Source organism: Gopherus evgoodei, chromosome 5, assembly GCF_007399415.2.
Source record: "Gopherus evgoodei ecotype Sinaloan lineage chromosome 5, rGopEvg1_v1.p, whole genome shotgun sequence".
NCBI classification, from domain to species: domain Eukaryota; kingdom Metazoa; phylum Chordata; order Testudines; family Testudinidae; genus Gopherus; species Gopherus evgoodei.
This window is the reverse complement of record NC_044326.1, coordinates 134,037,865-134,044,923: the sequence shown is the minus strand read 5'-3', so window position 1 is coordinate 134,044,923 and position 7,059 is coordinate 134,037,865. Positions and strand designations below refer to the sequence as shown.

The 7,059-nt window shown below is 42.1% G+C and overlaps 1 long non-coding RNA gene across 2 annotated transcripts; it reads right to left on the bottom strand.

The window, feature by feature from the left end:
• Positions 1 to 3,466: 3,466 nt before the first annotated feature.
• LOC115652794 lies at positions 3,467 to 7,059 on the bottom strand. 2 transcript variants are annotated; one of them, XR_004000744.1, is made up of 3 exons: positions 6,896 to 7,059; positions 4,765 to 4,939; positions 3,467 to 4,413 (listed from the first exon to the last, which is right to left on the bottom strand). It is a non-coding gene; the product is annotated as an uncharacterized LOC115652794 (long non-coding RNA). The 2 variants fall into 2 exon arrangements; XR_004000745.1 differs by having other exon boundaries at positions 4,765 to 4,919.

Genomic DNA, 7,059 nt, shown 5'->3' with positions numbered 1-7,059 from the left:
AGACACCAGGAAAAGTGTGAAACACCTTGGAAATTCAGAACGTGCTTGTCCGTTTCAGTTCAGGAAGCATCTTGCACAAATAAAGTTGCAAGCTGCAAGTATTTAAATCCTAGTTAATCTGCCAGTCACATGGGATGACCCGTCTTCCAGCTCTAATACGTGAGTAAAATGTAGATAATATAGAAATTCAGAAAAAATCCAAAGCAATTTCTCATCCACTGTCACCAGGAATAACATGGTCTTTCTGTCTTAGCTCTGCTTGCTGGAACAGTCTTCTGATTCAAAGAACAGAGCCCAAACTAAGGACTGTTCAGAAACAAAGTTCCACCAAGGCTTACTGATAAGTTGACACCTCCTTCAAAAACAACCAGGGGTGCTTTTTGGGTGAGAACCATAGACTTATTAGGGGTAGCTGATCAGGCATTTACGTTGACTGACTGGTGTCCACCCCAGGCCATCAAAGGACTCATGATTCTTAGTGAAAGACATGTGACGCTGTGTCAATTTGTATATGATAAATGTTGTTAAACCTCTTCTTCTAAAATGAAATCAAGAACACATGGCTCTAGAATTAAACTAGTAATACTAACCACTGTTAAATCAAAATCAAATCAACTAAACAAGATAGTCTCCATATTGAACTGGAGTCAAGTCATCAAATTAATACCAAACATAATCCTTTTTCTAAGAAAGTGGCTGGCTGTTTGGTTATAAATCCCCACTAATACATTTTACCAAAGTCATCAGATTTCTCATTTGTATTTGGTTAAGCAGCTTAATAAGGAAACCAAATGATTATCTTCATGTCTGAACCACAACCTCTGGGCCAATTATAACACTTTCTCTCTTATGTGGTTTCCTTCCCCCAGCACAGCGCTTATAATAATCTTTAACACAACATTGTAGGTAAGCAGATCTTTTACAACTCTTGCTTATAGGAAATTGGAGATGACAGTTTCAGGTCTCAAGACTTTAATTAGTGTCTGTTATGAGACCATGTTCTGGGCTTGTTTAAACCCAGAGAAGGTATCTGAAAGAGTAATTCTCTGCATAGGCTTTGAGGGCTCACACAGCCCCACTTTCACACCCTAAAATTAGAGAGACTAAAATGGCCGGGGCATTTCCCTGTTAATAAAAACAAGACAAAATCTAGAAAGGAACAAGAAGACACATTTGGGGTGAGGGCTTCATGGACTTCAGCTCTTGTTGTCAGCTGGGACTGTAGTCAAGGAGCCAAATGTTGGGCCTCCTTCAGGTACAGAGAGAGAGGGCTGAAAGCTGGATTGGCTGGATTGTCTGATGTTGGGACTTACCTCCCCAAGTTGAGATCATGAAATGTCACTCTGTCCTCCCATGGCTTGTACACACACAGCAAGGTGTCTTTGCCATATCTGGGATTCTTATGGGTTATGAATTTCACTTGCTTCACCTTGCAGCTTCCATGGGTTCCAGACAAATCAGGTGCAAGAGGCCTGCTTTGGGGCTGTACGACTTAAGTCACTGTTACCAAGTGTCAACTCGGATAGGTCCCACTTAAGATTGCCTTGTGTGTAAGATGTGTCTGGTTTTAGTTTAACTGAGGGAGAAGATGACATTTATTGGATGTCTGCATTTATTTTTATTTCCTTGATGGATGAGTGCTTGAGAGCCTGACTTTTCCGAGATGGGTTTTGATTTTTATATTGAATTTAAAAAATATTCAGCCTTTTCTATAGCATATAACCTGTTGGTCTGTGCCTCCCTCTCCTCCTCAAAGATATTGAAAATCCAGCTACTTTTGAGGAAGCTGGCATGGTTTTATCTAGGTCAAATGCCTTAAACGTTGATGGGAAATTCAGTATAACCCCTTAAAAATAATCCTTAGCATAGCAAAGCCAGTCTCTCAAACACTCCATTCATCAACAAAATAATAAATTCAGGCATGTGGTCTCCTCCACTGCTGATCTAAACCAGGCAAATTGTCTTCCTGTAGACAAGGCATTCCCAGTAACCTGTCTTGTCTGGAACTGGGCTACAGGTCACAGATTATTTTCTGAAACCAAAATCTTAGTGGAGAAAAATTGCTTTACAGCTTGTCAAGATGAAACCTTTTTGAAATATAACATCTTAAATTTTGTCTAGTTCTGTACGCCCAAACAGGCTATATGCCTTGTATTGGCCCTGTGAGGGACTCTGAGCTCCTAGTTCGTCAGCTTACAGGAGATTGCTAAGGCTACCTCCAGGCCCGTTGAGAGAAACACATACATCATGGTTGCCAGATCCCTACTCCCTCCCATTTGATGTTAGACATTTTTGGGGGCTCCCTGAGCTCAGTGCCCTGGTACAATTGTTCCCTCTTTTCCCACCTCTCTCATCCACCCTGGCTACTGATGCTTCAGGAACTAGAACCTCACGCTGACAAAGTAGCTGGTGGCTTTAAGACTTCTCATCATACATTCAGTACCATCATACTTGGCACCTCTGCTACTAACCTCTGCCAATGATGGCACTGGGTTATATGGTACTGTGACATTATTAATATCAACTGTGACCGCATAGATCATTGTTGCAACCAAGGTCCTATAGTGGCACCAAATCTTGTACAAAGTGGGGTGTCTATGAAAAGGTTATGATTTGCTGGTTATGATTATGCTGTCTGTATGCGGGTATCATTTAAAGCTATAAGCATTGGCTCTATCCTGTCCGTATTTCAAACTTGTGCTGTGCTTCTGGGTGACACCCTGGACAGTTTGGCATCGGCACTGCTAGCCTGCTTGATCGCCCATTAAGGACCATCAGCTATACAACTGACCCTTTTGAGAGAAGGCAGATACACCTCCTGACTCAGCAAGGCATGCAGGGACCTGCCTATGGAGAGAACGCTAAGGCTTTCAAGCTATGTGCTGGGCAGCTTGTGTTTGGAACAAAGGAAGCACAGGCTGCATGGCAAGAAACTATAAAAGGCAGCTGCTCCTTCTCCATTTTGTCTTCAATCCTGCTTCTTACCTCTGGAGGAACTGAAGCTCTGAACAAAGGACTGAATGACCCATCCAAGCTGTGGATGTTCTCCAGAGACTTGATTTGAGCCTGCAGTTTATTCCATCACTGCTACAAGCCTGAACCAAGAACTTTATCATTTCTGTATGTATTTGATCGATTTGACCAGTTTTAACTCTCATCTATATTTTTCTTTTTATGAATAAACCTTTAGATTTTAGATTCTAAAGGGTTAGCAACAGCATGATTTGTGGGTAAGACTTGTATACTGACCTGGGTCTGGAGCTTGGCCCTTTGGGATCTGGGGAACCTTTCTATTTTACTGAGGTATTAGTTTTCATAATCATTCATCCCCATAAGGAGTGGTGCTGGTGGTGATACAAGGGAACTGGAGTGTCTAAGGGAATTGCTTGTATGACTTTGGTTAGCCAGTGGGGTAAAATCGAAGTCCTCTCTGTCTGGCTGGTTTGCTGTGCCTTAATAGTAAAGGAACCCCAGCTTTGGGCTGTGACTGCCCTGCTCTAAGCAATTTGTCCTGAACTGGTACTCTCAGTAGTGTCCCACCAGAGGCCGCATCGTTCCAGGTGTGGATTCCTAAAGACCTGTTACTGGGACGCCTGGTACAGAAAGCATACAAGGGGTTAGCAGGAGGGACGTGGCAGGGGTAGGAGCAGGAGTAGTTGAAATGCTTTATATTGTCCAGCTGCTGCCACGTGCATTGAGGCTATGGCAACTTGGGCTTAAGTTGCAGTAGCCCCAGTTGCCGTGTCTTGGTTTTTGTGCTGGGCTCTGCATTAGCACGAGGATGCATTGCAGAACCTGAGCTGCTATAATGGAGGCAGAGAACAACCTTGTGGGAGCAAAGAAATGGAGAAGCAGCAAAGGAAAGAAAAAAAAATCCAACCCAGTGAGTAACCTAGGTTCATTTCATGTTTAACGTGTATTAGTCCTAAGTAATGGAGGCTTCTCCTTGACTTGGATCTTTCCCTTCTCCCATCTGCTGATCTCTTCTTCCCTCTCACACTTCACACTGTGCTCCAGGCTTCTAACCTTTTCAGGACGAAGGCAATGAAAAATTACCTGTACTAACTGAAAGTAGCCGTGTCGCTTACACACAGTGATTAACAGCTGTAGCTCTCTTCTGTGTTTATATCTTACTTGAAATTGTCTCTTTATAGTTTGTTTTACATCTTCAGCTTGGAGTCGGGATTAACTCTTATAGCAGTTTAGCTAAGGAATGATCCCCGAGCCACTCTAGAATGCTGACGTTTTAAGAATTCTTAGAGAAATCACTAATGAGTCAGCAGAATTCTGTTGGGCTGGGCTCATGCTCGCAGTAATAGAGTGCTGTTAAGAGGCTGATCTTTGTGTCCTGGCTTCATTCACATGTCCGCAGAAGGGTAACATGGAAGCTGGTTGGCAAATGCTATGTATTGTCTGAAAAAAAAAATGGAACAGAGCAATAATTTTATAGAAAACATTTTGCTCATTTTCTCTTTTTTTCTATTTTAGCTAAAAGAAATCATTTTTTCAGAGTTCCCCTCCTTCACACTGGAAAGATGGGGAGGGAAAAACCAAAAGAACAATTTATCATTTTTCATTGAAAAAAATCTTTTTCCATAATGAAAATGTCTTACAGAATTTTTGTTTTGGTTGAAAAGCCGTATTTTGGCCACCCCAAAAAATTTGACCAAAAAACAATTTTGGTCCAGTTACTATTTTCATACATGGCTGAGGTCAGCATCCTCTGACCATATCTACTTTGTCTGAGGAGTATACTTAATTTACCTGGAGAGTGAAAGATGATGTGGCTATTGGAAAATGCAGCCCTGCTTCCACGAGTGATGCACTTCCTTCTCTCCCAGCCAGTTGGTGCCATTCATTTTCTACCACTTTGTAGCCGTATGTGTATCTCACCAGAAGTTATGCTGTACTTAAGATAACTGGAAATAGAACGTTGCAGCTGCATAGAGGTGCAAGGTGAAAGGTTTGGTGTCTGAGATGGTTAGATGTTGCCCCACCTACATCACCATCCCTGAATTAGAGTTCCAGTTAACCCGAAGACCAAGAAGGAATTGTTACATTTATGGTATCTTGGACTCAGATTGTGGGCCAGAAGGTCATGATCATCTAGCCTGACTTCCTGCACACCACAGGCCACAGAACCTCACTCTTCTCCTCCTTTTTATAGACCCATGGCCTCTGCCTGAGCAATTGAAGTCCTCAGATCATGGGTTAGATACTCCAAGTTACAGAGAAGCCACCATTTACACTAGTTTAAACCTGCAAGTGACCCGTGCTGCAGATGATGGTGAAGCCCCCACCCCCCCGCCAATCTGACCTGGGGGAGAATTCCTTCCCAACCGCAAATGTGGTTATCAGTTAGTTTCAGGACATGTCAGCAAGACCCATCAGCCAGACACCTGGGAAAGAATTCACAGTAGCAACTCAGAGCCCTCTCCATCTAGTGTCCCATCTCTGCTGTTGGAAAGATTTACTAATAGCAGACATGGATGGGCCATATGCCATTGTAGGCAGTCTCATCCTCCCTTCCCTTCCATAAATTTATCAAGCTCAATCTTGAAGCCAGTTAGGTGTTTTTTTTTGTTTTTGTTTTTTGCCCCTACTGCTCCCCTTGGAATGCTATTCCAGGATGTCCCTCCTCTGATGGTTAGAACCTTTCATCTGATTTCAAGCCTAAACTTGTTGATGGTCAGTTTATATTCATTTGTTCTTGTGTCCACATTGCCCTTAATTTAAATAGCTTCTCTCCTTCCCTGCTGTTTATCCCTCTGTAGAGAGCAATTCTATCTTCCATCACCTTTGGTTTGGTTAATCTAAACAAGCCAAGTGCTTTGTGTCTTCTCATAAAGGAGGTTTTCCATTCCTCTGATCAGCCTAGTAACTCTTTTCTCTACATCTGTTCCAGTTTGAATTAATCTTTCTTAAACATGGGAGACCAGACTTGTCCACAATATTCTAAATGAGGTCTCACCAGTGCCTTGTATAATGGCAATAATATGCCCCTCTCTCCGTTGGAAATATCTCACCTGATGCATCCAGGGATTGCATTAGCCTTTTTCACAGTCGCATCACATTAGCGGCTCATAGTCATCCTGCGATTTAAGCAATACTCCCAGGTCTTTCTCTTCCTCTATTGCTTCTAAGTGATATGTTCCCAGCCGATTGCAAAAATTCTTGTTGTTAGTCCCTACATGCATGACGTTGCATTTTGCACTATTAAATTTCATCCCATTTCTATAACTCCTGTTTCAAAGTCACTCAGATCTTTTTGTATGATGATCTGGTGCTCCTCTGTATTGGCAATACCTCCTAACTTCATGTCATCTGCAAATTTTATTTGTGCATGTCCACATTTTGGGCCAAGGTCATTAATGAAAATGTTTAAGATTGGTCTCAAGACTGATCCCTGACGAACTCCACTAGTAACCTCCCTCCAGACTGATAGTTCATCTTTCAGCATGACCATTGTAGTTTCCCCTTTAATCAGTTCCTTATCTACCATTCAATTCTTGTATTAATCCCCATCTTCTCCAATTTAACTAATTTCCCACATGGAACTGTATCAAATGCCTTACAGAAATCCAAGTAGATTAGATCTACTGTATTTCCTTTGTCTAAAATATGTTACTTCAAAGAAATAGATCCGGTCGATCTGACAACTGTTTCCTTGTCTGGGTTTTGTAAATAATGTGAGGATATACTGTTGGCACTTAACAACTTTTAACTTGGTTTTGAAACACTATAAATAGCGAGACCCACTGTATAACTTCAGCCTTCGTCCTATTTCCTATGCGTGATGGTGTTCTATGCATTTGCCAGACAAAGTGTTAGGTTGGGATTGAGGTTAGCTAGCCAAATTCCAGGCCTTTGATCAGCTCCTGATTTACATACTGACCTCTCAGATGAGTGACATGTTGTTGGCAAAGTCCTTTTACGGGTATGTGGGGGGAACAGGCCTGTCGTCCTCTTCGTGCTGAATAGAAGAATCAGTGAGCAGGGTGTTTTTATCTCTGGGAATGTACAAAGTGAGAGTATATTATTCATCTAATGCACAAACAT